Below are 13,348 nucleotides of genomic sequence, written 5' to 3'. Positions count from 1 at the left end.
TTGTGGTCTATAGGGCAGATGATGTTAAGGTCATCTGTATCTGTGGCCTATGATTTACAAGGGTGTCATGTGGCCAGCACAATGACCAATCACCTTTACTTTTCACCAACCAATGTCAGGTACCCATTAGAGCTGGGTGGACTCAGAGGCACCCAAACATCCAGAAATTAGAAATCCCAGTTTTCACCAGGATTCATAGCTGGGACCCCCAGCATGGAAGCCAAGAGCTTTACCACTCAGCCACCACGCCTCCATCAAATTGATTAGGCTAAAAGTAGTCCTTTAGTTCTTTGAGTGAAAAGAACACAAGAAAACAGTGTTTAATGAATAAAAAATGGAAGAAGAAACTTTTTTTTCCCACTAAAGTAAATCAAAGTAAAGTTCCCCTTTCAGACCTTACAATCTATGGGGCTGAGGATGTAAAGGTCATCTGTTTCTGTCGCCCATGGTTAATGAGGTTGTCAGCACAACAACCACCCGCCTTTACCTTCCCCATCACATCAGGTACCTTTAGGTTGGTAGACATAGTCATGTGATCAGGCACACATATTGTTGGTAAAAATCTGGTTTCTATGCACAGTCAACACACGCTTTTAGGCACTTACCATGGATAAGTCGAGCAAAGAAAGATATAGTCAGGAAATTACAGAAATAAATAATATTGATCCTTACACTTTGAAAGCAAGCCATCATAATAAAGAAAATGATTTGCTGCCCTCCTTGTGTTATCCAGATCTCTTCACTTATAATCTTGTTCTACTGAAAGTGCCTACACAATCACAAAGGATGAATTCAAGGTATTCCGAATCAATTTTATTGTTAGACCTAGATTAGATCTAGATCTACTAATCTAGACTAGATTCTAGATCTATATTCTACCTATTTAAGTTAGCATATCTAGACATATATACAACATTCATATAGATTGTGATAGAGATCTACTCTTTACTCAAGCCTTCAAGGTCTAGTATTCTAGATCTAGATCTATGGCTATATAGATCTATTATATATTATATACAAAATCTGGATGATGTCTCAGATTAGAGTGTGACTAGATCTAGAGTCTAGCCTACATAATACTTAGGCTTAGTAGGTCATTCTAGATCTCATCTAGACTCTATAGAATAGATCTATATAACATCTAAAATCTACATATCTCTGTTGCTGCATATTTTAAGCATATGAGACTTAATCTTTATCTAATAGATATAGCTAGATCTAGTCTTCACTTCTAGGTCACTTGATAAGATAAATAAATTTAGCTTTTATATAGCGCTACTTTCATGCTTATAGCATGCTCAGAGCACTATGGTCCAATTAATCTCATTGGTGGATCGGAGAGGAGAGGTATCTGGAAGGTTTTCAGTGCTGCCTTTAGGTGCTCATTAAACACATCTCTGCACAAGTTGAATGTCGAACCACAAGCCCCCTCCATAGGTAGCCGCAAGCAATCTTGAGAGACCACCAAGATAGATCTATAATATTATATATATATATATATATATATATATATATATTACATATTAGTATTATAATTTATTAGATTAGAGATAACTTATAAATATATATATGGACTATGGTTACAGGTAATAGTTACTTATTATTAGATACTAGTATTATCTAGATCAGATAAAACTTCTAAACCAAAGAAAACTTTACTATCCAGTTTAGATCTAAGTCTAGGCCTGAAGACTTTTTAAAGTTTATTCTAGGACTAGGCTCATCGGGTCTAGTAACTTGATTAATCTAATGGTCCTAGATCTGATACTAGTTCTGTGTTTCTTTTACAACTTTCAAATGCTCCTTAAAATTTGAAGCTAATTACACCTTAGCCCAAATCTTTTGGTTGTTGCGGCTGAAGCACTTGACTAGTCTCGATGGAATTTTTGGTGTAGACTTGGGTTTTTAATTTCTATATTTTTAGGACGCTTCGAAGTACAACCAATGTCTTGATATGAACAGGTATTTTTTATTATTTTTCTTTTCTTTTCATTATACAAGAGCTCTACATCTATTACTAAAATGTTATCGCTATTTTTACTTTTGAAAATGTCTACAGGCTTACAAGAGTTTAGCAGCTTACAACCAGTTCCTAGATGGTTGGGTTCAAGATATTATGGCTTTTAAACCACTAGCAAAGGTAAGTAATAAATATTGTTATATTATACTAAATATCTTGATATTCATTGTATTTACATGTATATGAGACCAATGTTTTGATATGAACAGGTATTTTTAATTATTTTTTTTTCTTTTCATTAGGTTCTTCACTCTCAGTGGTTAGCAGAAAAGGTACTGCAGCCCTGGATAAGTTGAGATGGTATTATTCTATCAGCCCACTGTTCTTGTACAGTTGGACTTGGAGAGTCCTGCACTCATGTGGCAGCCATTTATTTATGCTGGAAGCCAACACCAGACTAAAAGAGAGTAAGACAGTTAGTTACAGGTTGTCATCTTACTGGATAAATCCATCAGAGCTTAAAAAAGTTTTGCCAACTAAGGTTTCTGAGATTGACTTCACCTCATCAAAAACAAAAAGTTAAATTTGATTTTCTTGTGAACAACATCACTTCTAAAAATAAAAATTTAAAGGCTATTAAATCCAAAGAAACTATAAAGCTTAGTATAAATATTTTTAATTCATTTATTGAAAGTAATGAGACAACACCTTGAGTTGTTATTCCAATCAGATATTTTACTATGTTGTGCTTATAGGATGGCTGCCTGGTCGTGCGGTTTGTGCGCTGGACTGTCGTTCGGATTTATCGATGGTCGAGGGTTAAACCCTACCCGCTCCCATCCCCCGTCGTCCTGCGGGAGGTTTGGACTAGGAAGTAAACTATCTTCAACTCTGAAGGAACATCCGAAACATGTAAAACATTTTACAAATATTTTTTTACAGGAAGAATAGGTTTGTGCCTGTGCTTTAATGCTGCTAGGTCTTTCAATGAAAATTTTAAAACAGTCATTTATAACTGTCACCTTCCTGCCATAAGTACTAATAATTCCTTTGGGCCTGAGACTCTCCTTATTGGGCCAGAAAATCAAATCTCGTTGAAGACTGGTAATTTGAATTTTGGGATACCTCTAAGTCCAACCAGATTTAAATGGTATTTGACATTAGTTGGGGAAAAGTAAGGTGGTTGGTCATTGTGCTGGACAAGACATCCTCGTTAACCTAGTCCACAGAAACAGGTGACCTTTACATCATCTGCCTTATAGATCGTAAGGTCTTTAAAGTTAACTTGTTTATTAAAAAATACATTTTATTTCTAGATCAATACCTGTTCTATGTAAATGTTTGAATAACAATGGATGCCAAGAACTAGTTGTTTTTCTTTATATAGTATCTTAGTTATTAATTCAAATCAAGATGTCTGCCTGGTCATGCATTTTGCGCAATGGACTGTTCAGACTTACCGATGGTTCCGGGTTTAAACCCTGCCCATTCCCATCCCCTGTGGAAATCATTTCTAAAAAGTTAAATCTAAATCTAATCTAGATTGAAAGATTTTAGTCAATCTAGCTAGAGCTTGAGAGTCGAGTACTATGTCACATGCTATGTGTGGGGATCTAGTATGTATGTTTAGAGTATACTATTATGTAGAATCTATTTATATTGACTCAAGCTCTATACTAGATCTAGACCAATTACAGACTATTTATAATACTATCACAATCTAGATGCATGTTTATAATCTAGACTTGTATTAATTATTAGATCTAGCTCTAGATTCTAGATACAGTTTTAATTCTTAGATCTAGACCATGAAAAAACCTTCTAGATACGAATCTTGATTAGATTTCTTACAACTTGTATTTGACCTACATGTTACTTTATTGTTGTTTTTTTTAATTACTATTTAGATCAGTAGATCTACTAAATGTAGCCTGAGAAGATTTACCTATAAATCCTATATGTTAAGATATATAATCTAAATCTGTAGCATTTACTTTTGACTTTAGCCATAGGAGTAAGTGATACACTATTGTTGGAGCATAGTGATATGAAATCTAGTCTTTATACTAGAATATAGTATTACTAGCATTCCAGACTAACATAGGTGGACATAGGTTTCACCAGTCACATGAGGAAGCACTAAACCCCAGTGTAAAGCCCTCAGCCATGATGGACAAACTATTTATTGTATCATCTAGTTAATATAGATCTATCTACTTTATCTTATTATAATTAAATCCACTAAATTGTACTGTAAAATGTTTTACATTTTGGAAGTTCCTTCGTAGTCCAAACCTCCCCAGGGCAACAGCCAAGTCTTTTCGAAGTAAACCTCTTTTTGAAGTAATCTCTTCATCCCTAGAGCCTTGCCAAGTTCTAGGCCTAGGTCGTCTAGGAATGCTAAAAAATCTCATTCCTTTCTTGTTTATTGACGTATATGAGTTTTTTTTTAGCACCCTTTTATGCAGCAGTAGCTAGGCATTTTGTTTAAATTAATGCACTAAAAAGGTCAAAGTAGAGATTGTGTTTTAGAAACTTAAACCCGATTGAATTAGATCTAGATTTACTATAGTCAGTTTAGCCAGAGTAAGGCTACTAATGTAAACTTACAAAAGAAATGGCGGATCAGCTTAGGACGCAGAAACTGTCGCATCATATGTCTTCCAACCCAAAGGGTGGAATGACCTAAAGATCTGAAATCCAAAATCCCAGCCTTTACTGGGATTCGAACCGGAGACCTTTTAAAACATTATCATTAATCATGGCTAGATTTGAAAGAAAAATTATTTTGTTAATTATTTACCTCCATATTCATGAATTATTTATAATCTGGATTAAATTAATATATACTCAGTTATATAGGGCTGGCTCAGTCCTTTTGCTATTAGTATTAGTACTATTAGTAAGGGTCTTACCAGCATTCTGAGCATTGCACAGTCTGTCTCCATACTCATTATCATACTGTCTGATATTAGACAGTTTTCTCACATACTATCACTGAGTATCAGTATATTAAAAATATTTCAAATACTTATATTGAGTATAATGTCTGTAGTCTAGTGTAATCTGATTGAAGTTTGAAGCTGAAGGCATCACTGTAAGTTAGACGTAGGTCTAGTCTAGAATTCAATTAAAAAACGTATTCTTAGAATATTATAGGTAGTCCACAACATCAGTGGCCACAACCGTGGCCCAGTAATTTGGGTAAAACTTCCCATCGAATACCCCTAGTTATTAGACTGTCATGGTGGATCTTAGTTTACTAACTAGACCTAGACAAATCAGTGATCTTTTTGAAAAGAGACGATTAAAGAATTATTTGGAAAGGGATCAATCATGTAAAGAAAATCGTTGAGAGGTGTAATTGTTTATAATTTAATTTTTTCGCGTCAACGACAGCTGATTTTATTTATTTATTTTTATTTGTACGTATTAAATACTAAAATAAGATATATAAATTAAATTATATGCGCTGTCTAGGTATAATTAGGACTAAGGGTCTCATTAAATAACAATTTTATTAGAAGAAGAAAAGAAAAACTTTATGCTACTTATAAAAAGGACTTGAATAAAACGAAAAATTAAGTTATGGCGTTATGTCGACTAGATCTAAATCATATATCATATAGTGTGTCCATCGTTGTTCCATGATGACCACTTTTGTCATTTAGGGGGCTGGGAGCGTTGCACTGGGGTTTTGTGCTTCCTCGTGTGGCTGTTGAAACCTATGTTAGCCCGGAATATTCAGCTGCACACTGGGCAGGTTATTCCAGATGGACTTAATTTTTTTTTTTAGTGGAGTAAAGTAGTGCCATTAGATAATGAAATGGGTTGCCTGAATAAGCAAGAAAACCAACGAATTAGCAGAGTTTAAGTCGCTTATTAACACGCATGACTAGAATGGCACATTAAACACGTTGGACGTAGATCTTCTTCTTCGTTCTCATTATGTTGGAGTGTTCAGATGAGTAGACCAATACATGAGATGAACTGCGCAGTGGTTTCCAAATCAGGGAGCTCTCCATATAGTTTCCTTTCTATTGGGGTGATTTGGGGCCAATGGCTTACTTATACTGGCCTCTTGGTAAAGAGAGCAGTTTTGGAGGACGTGGTCGGCATTCTCTGGTGATACTCCACAGTGGCCAGCACAAGATCTATGGGGCGGATGATGTTAATGTCATTTGTCTCTAACATGAGCAGGGTGTCATATGGCCAGCACTAGATCTATGGGGCGGATGTCATTTGTCTCTAACATGAGCAGGGTGTCATGTGGCCAGCACAAGATCTATGGGGCGGATGTCATTTGTCTCTAACATGAGCATAGTGTCATGTGGCCAGCACACGATCTATGGGGCAGATGTCATTTGTCTCTAACATGAGCATGGTGTCATGTGGCCAGCACAAGATCTATGGGGCAGATGTCATCTGTCTTTAACTTGAGAAGGGTGTCATGTGGCCAGCACAAGATCTATGGGGCGGATGTCATCTGTCTCTAGCTTTAGCATGGTGTCATGTGGCCAGCACAAGATCTATGGGGCGGATGTCATCTGTCTCTAACATGAGCATGGTGTCATGTGGCCAGCACAAGATCTATGGGGCGGATGTCATCTGTCTCTAACATGAGCAGGGTGTCATGTGGCCAGCACAAGATCTATGGGGCGGATGTCATCTGTCTCTAACATGAGCATGGTGTCATGTGGCCAGCACAAGATCAATGGGGCGGGTGTCATCTGTCCACAAACTTGAGCAGGGTGTCATGTGGCCAGCACAAGATCTATGGGGCGGATGTCATCTGTCTCTAACTTGAGCAGGGTGTCATGTGGCCAGCACAAGATCTATGGGGCGGATGATGTTAATGTCATCTGTCTCTAACATGAGCATGGTGTCATGTGGCCAGCACAAGATCTATGGGGCGGATGATGTTAATGTCATCTGTCTCTAACATGAGCATGGTGTCATGTGGCCAGCACAAGATCTATGGGGCGGATGATGTCAATGTCATCTGTCTCTAACATGAGCATGGTGTCATGTGGCCAGCACAAGATCTATGGGGCGGATGATGTTAATGTCATCTGTTTCTAACATGAGCATGGTGTCATGTGGCCAGCACAAGATCTATGGGGCAGATGATGTTAATGTCATCTGTCTCTAACATGAGCATGGTGTCATGTGGCCAGCACAAGATCTATGGGGCGGATGATGTTAATGTCATCTGTCTCTAACATGAGCATGGTGTCATGTGGCCAGCACAAGATCTATGGGGCGGATGATGTTAATGTCATTTGTCTCTAACATGAGCATGGTGTCATGTGGCCAGCACAAGATCTATGGGGCGGATGATGTTAATGTCATCTGTTTCTAACATGAGCATGGTGTCATGTGGCCAGCACAAGATCTATGGGGCAGATGATGTTAATGTCATCTGTCTCTAACATGAGCATGGTGTCATGTGGCCAGCACAAGATCTATGGGGCGGATGATGTTAATGTCATCTGTCTCTAACATGAGCATGGTGTCATGGGGCCAGCACAAGATCTATGGGGCGGATGATGTTAATGTCATTTGTCTCTAACATGAGCATGGTGTCATGTGGCCAGCACAAGATCTATGGGGCGGATGATGTTAATGTCACACCTGTCTCTAACATGAGCATGGTGTCATGTGGCCAGCACAAGATCTATGGGGCGGATGATGTTAATGTCATCTGTCTCTAACATGAGCATGGTGTCATGTGGCCAGCACAAGATCTATGGGGCAGATGATGTTAATGTCATCTGTCTCTAACATGAGCATGGTGTCATGTGGCCAGCACAAGATCTATGGGGCAGATGATGTTAATGTCATCTGTCTCTAACATGAGCATGGTGTCATGTGGCCAGCACAAGATCTATGGGGCGGATGATGTTAATGTCATCTGTCTCTAACATGAGCAGGGCGTCATGTGACCAGCACAAGATCTATGGGGCGGATGATGTTAATGTCATCTGTCTCTAACATGAGCAGGGTGTCATGTGGCCAGCACAAGATCAATGGGGCGGATGTCATCTGTCTCTAACATGAGCATGATGTCATGTGGCCAGCACAACGATAAACCGTTTTTACTTTCTCCAACTACAGTCAGGTACCCATTATAGTTGAATGGACAAACATCCTGAAACTGAAAATCTCTGTCTTCGCCGAGATTGGAACTCAGAACCACACGTTCGGAAGCCAGGCGCTTAATCACTCAGCCACCGCGCCCATCCAAACAATTTTGCTATTAATGTTTGTTTCTTAATATATGAATAAATGTGTCCTCAAAAAAAAATTGTTTTGAATTTAATATATTCCTAGCCATCAGTATAAATTATCAGATAATATCTGCTTGAAATACTTGTATTAGGATCTGTCGTCATTGAGAAGTACAAAGAAGTCGAACTCATAGAGCCTGTTTTTTTTTAGTGTGTAATTCTTTCGTGCGTGAATGTTGTTTGTATTTGCATCTATACAGTTATTATTACAGTAGCTACGCTGAGGTGTTCAATTGTAGTCAAACTGAATTTCCATTTGATTGGATTAATAAACATTATCTTATCTATCTTTAACTTTATCTATCTCTAAGTCTAATGGACCGTCGTCGACGTCTTTCTCCATTCCTCTCTATCTTTTGCCTTAGTTAGAACTTCTTTCAATGGCAGGTCCGTCCATTCTCTTATGTTGTATCGTATCTTATCTTATCTTAAATAAAGTTTACATATCTAAACATAATTTAGAAAATCTTCTTACATATTTCTCTATGCCCTTGACTGGCAAGTTTCAAGCACTCAGAGATCTGCCCACCTAGTATAGTCTCAGGATGACACCTACAGACCACTTCTCTGTTGCCTCCTGCGAAATGGACGATGACACCCACACCTACAGCTACAGCAGCAGACAGCATCAGAAAGACGAACCCATCCAAGGCATTCTTATCTTCTTATCTTAAATAATACAGACGTTACTTAAAAAAAAAAGAAGATGATTACGTCCTACGCGTTATGCATTTAGTCATGCATATTAACATGACATCCACTCCTGCTGTCACGCATGGACGTTAAGTTGGTATGACTGTTGGATAAATCCGTTAGTTCAAATTTTTGTGACAGCATAGCGTTCGGTCTACCAATAAAAAGTTAGTATACCAATTTGCTGTGGAAAAAAAAAAGAAACTCTACATTATTCCAAGGTATAGGTTTGACATGTGTCTACTAATTCATGCACAAATAAACTAAATCTAGATCTACATATCGAGGCATGGCGACCGGATGTTAAAGCGCTTGGCGACCTAAAAGTGGGTAAGATTATATCTTGGCAAGAGCAAACATAAACAAATCTATCTATCTATCTATCTATCTATCTATCTATCTATCTATCTATCTATCTATCTATCTATCTATCTATCTATCTATCTATCTATCTGTCTGTCTGTCTGTCTGTCTGTCTGTCTGTCTGTCCGTCCGTCCGTCCGTCCGTCTATCTATCTATCTATCTATCTATCTATCTATCTATCTATCTATCTATCTATCTATCTATCTATCTATCTATCTATCTATCTATCTTTCTGTCTGTCTGTCTGTCTATTCCCGAAAATACACATCTACTAAAGTCATCTAGTTGTATATATTTATTTTGGCCTTGTTATATTTTGTGTCGGTACAAATATCCTAGACGTTACTGCTTACAAAGAGGAAATAAAAAGGCGCCATTCTTGGAAAAACAAACTCAAAAATGGTTGCATTTGAATTGTGTTTTACGGGATACACATTTGAGACCAAACGAAAATCCACTGCAGAGAACAGATGTAGACGGCGAAAAGAAAATCTAAATCGAACACCTGTGGACAACGGTTAAGCCTACGCTAGGTGTGGCAAAATATGTAGGTCACAGCTGGGGCTGCTTAGCCACGGGAAATACTGCATTCCCCACTAATCTTCGGACTCGAAGAGAAGCCTTATAATTATATCTGAGTAAAAGCAACATTATTAAAATGTAAAAAAAAAATATATTAAAATATCAATTTAAGCTACGTCGTTTCATCTTCTAAATAGAACTTTTCTATCTAAGTGACAAGATTGATTCACAGCATTGGTGTATCTAGGGTTTGGGAGCCCTGGCAGCTCCTTCATTTTGACATTCGACTTCATGATGTGAGATAATAATATTTAATCTAAAAACAAATTTCGGGCACTCATTTGTAGGATCCCTCACGTGGGGGCCTTGGGGTGTTTAAAATTTGGACCTCCCCGACACTGATTCACTAGGTTCTTTGGAATAAAACAATTTAATGCCTCTTCACCAACGCGATTCTATGGTCTACCTCCTTTTTACGGCAGAACGGACCAATTTCTTCCGACTAACAAACTATCATACTATTGATGTTTTTTTTTGAGTGAACAAAAAAGGCCGGTAGAGGTCTCGCTAAACAGGAGGATGGTCTCTACCATTCATACATCCTTCTTTTACTGTTTCTTAATTTCATTTTCTTTAACATGTTTAATTACACATTTACTACACTAAAATTGACCCAGTCCTTTTTAAGATCGCTCCAGAAGATGCACAGTATGCGTCGCAGGCAGCGTAGGTGGAAGCTATTTAATCTGTGTTCTTGACGCGTGAAAGTTGCACAGCTCTGACTGCCATAAAGAAGAACGCAGGCTTTGTAGTCAAGGATTTTTGTTGCAGTGGTCAATTGGGTATTTTCCCACACACGCTTGGAGAGTTTTGCCATTGCTGCAGAAGCCTTCCTTATTCTTTTTGTCAGCTCAGTGTCTATATCTAGGTTGCTTGCTATTGTTGTTCCCAAGTATGTTAATTCCTACACCACCGCAAGTGTATGATTTTCAATGTGTATCACTGGTATTTCTGCAACACCTTGTGCCAGGATTTCAGTCTTGGAGAGGCTGATTGTGAGGCCAAACTCTTGACAAGCAGATGCCAGTGCATTCACAAGCCTCTGTAATCCTATTCTTGTGAATGAGACATGAGTGCAGTATCGTCGGCGAACAGCAGTTCTCTAATCAAGATAAGCCGTCTCTTATATATATATATATATATTTATATAGAGAATAGACAAAGAAAGTATAAGATAAAATAAGATAAGTTTTATTGATCCAATCAAATGGAAATTCGGTTTGACTACAATTGACAACAATATAGATGCACGATATAGATGCACATACGAACGACATTCACACACGAAAATGTTAATTTTCAATGTTGGTAATCCAGGGTCTATTATTACTGAATGTTTTAATTTTCTTCTTTGGTACAATCATGCTTTCACAGAACTGGATGTACGAATTAACAGTTGTGGTAAGTTCATCTGTCTGGGCAGTTGTTTACAAACATGCCCAAATCTGTTTTGCTCCAGACAACTTTGTAGCTGTAAAACAGCGTCGTCAGACCATGACTGGATGGACAGTACTTCGGGTTTTGTTGTTTTAAAAACCGGTTTGTACGTTGGTGTAAGATGGATTGTGTGGTCCGACTCTCCGAGGGGAAATAACGATGGAGATGTGTAGGCCACTTCTATGTTGCTATAACACATGTCCAAGGTTTTATCGTGCCGTGTGGGACAATTAACATATTGAGTATATGTTGGCAAGTGTTGATCCAACGAAAGATGATTGAAATCTCCCATAACTAGTCGGGAGGAACCATAGGAAGGGGTTCACCTCCTCCGGCCCGAGCCTCAAGGCGGCGACGATGGACGCCATCGAAGCTCTGACTGCTCCCTATCCGGACAATTTTAGTAGCAGAGTGCCTGGTGGGTGGACCAAGCCACCTCCAGATCCTTGCGTTCAATCAAAAATGTCTTTATAGACATAGTAGAAAAATAAAAAAAAAATCCAAACAAAAAAAAAACATTCCTTAAAAAAGGAAACGAAGACACCACACTCCTCGCGGAATCGAAAGTAATCTAAATGGAAGTTTAACCCTTAAAGTGCTGAATGGAGTCTACTGTCTACAAGCAGAGCCTGCCTTACATAATTGGAGGTAAAACGAATAGGGCGGCCCAATGCGAAGTGAATAATGTGGCCTCAATTGAAATAGAAAAGCAAAAAAATTAATGCCTAAAATATGCAATGAATAATAAACTTTCCTGTATCACCTGTATTCATATCAAAATCAACAAATAAGTTAAATTCACATAGCTCCTACGGCGCTATTGTCCTTCATGGACGATCCATGAGATTAGAAATAACGTTTCCATTATGTCAACAGAGGGAAGACATAACGGTCTTCTAACATATGTCATCTAACAAGTACATCTAAATAGTTGTGGCTAAACCTTGACTCGTAGTAGAGACTTACAATTAGAGCTAGGGGAGAGGACGTTCTGCTTGAGATTTAATTTTTCTGAAAAAATTCTTTGAGTGTGACTAAGGATGGTCCAGCTACAAGATTGGGGGGGGGGGGATATAGGTCGAGTGTAACCTGAAAAGAAAAATGGCTCCTCTTTTACACTAAATTTGTTGAACAATGTGTGGTTGGGGGTGGGTAGCGATTCCACCCACCGCTTCCCCCTCTCTTTTCATTAATCCACTAGTATTTACATTCTGCTATGGAGACAGTTTGTCTCTTCTACCGTACAGGTGGCTATTTTTACCCTTTCTTCTTCCGTACCTTTCACACGCGCCGACACGTACTATCGTAGTTTTCAAGGTGTGATGTAATCACCTTTCCCTGTTCGGAGCTTCGCCAGCGCCGGCTCCGTATTACATCAGTTACTGTTAGGATCACCGTCAGGCTCGTAAAGGGGAAGGGCAAGGTACGGTGAGTTATCTTGGTCAATACTGATCTCGTCGTTCACTTTCTTTGTTAGATCACCGACAGACAGTTCAACTGAGGTCTAAGTCTAAAATGTGACGTAACATAAACGATGTCCCGATCAAATCTCTCTAGTTTGGATCCTATATCGTCGGCCAGCTTCAAAAGCAGTTATGTATGACAAATGCACTCTGCTTGTCACACTCATAAATAAAATAAATTATAGCTTTTGTATAGCGCTACTTTCATGCTTATAGCGTGCTCAGCTATAGTCCAATCTCATTTGTGGACCAGTGGGAGGAGGGGGCAACTGGGAGAAATTTTCCGTGCTGGCTTTTAGGCGCTCAGTAACCACAACTCTGCTCGCGTCGGGTGTCGAACCTCGCACGCTTCTCACAGTGTCTCCCCCCTCGTTCCCCTATTTGGTCCAGAGAAGTAGTAACACTCATACTATTTCATCTTGCTGCTCTTTTATCCCATTGAAGAGATTTAATAAAATCATTGATTTTTTTTATCAGCCCAGTCTCTATTTGGAGCCATCACAAGGTTACTAACTCCGATGCCATTGTAACACTTTCCGAATCTTCCCTTCCATGCCAC

The 13,348-nt window shown here is 38.6% G+C and overlaps 2 long non-coding RNA genes across 2 annotated transcripts in view; one reads left to right on the top strand and one right to left on the bottom strand.

Annotated features, from left to right (window-relative positions):
• Window positions 1–13,348, bottom strand: part of LOC129926396 (uncharacterized) — a 118,679-nt gene that overhangs the window by 2,526 nt on the left and 102,805 nt on the right. The window lies entirely within an intron of this gene.
• LOC129926400 (uncharacterized) lies at window positions 360–2,365 on the top strand. The gene is made up of 3 exons (XR_008778058.1): window positions 360–797; window positions 2,060–2,140; window positions 2,263–2,365. It is a non-coding gene; the product is annotated as an uncharacterized LOC129926400 (long non-coding RNA).

This window comes from Biomphalaria glabrata, chromosome 5 (assembly GCF_947242115.1).
Source record: "Biomphalaria glabrata chromosome 5, xgBioGlab47.1, whole genome shotgun sequence".
NCBI classification, from domain to species: Eukaryota; Metazoa; Mollusca; class Gastropoda; family Planorbidae; genus Biomphalaria; species Biomphalaria glabrata.
This window is presented reverse-complemented; position numbering and strand designations above follow the sequence as displayed.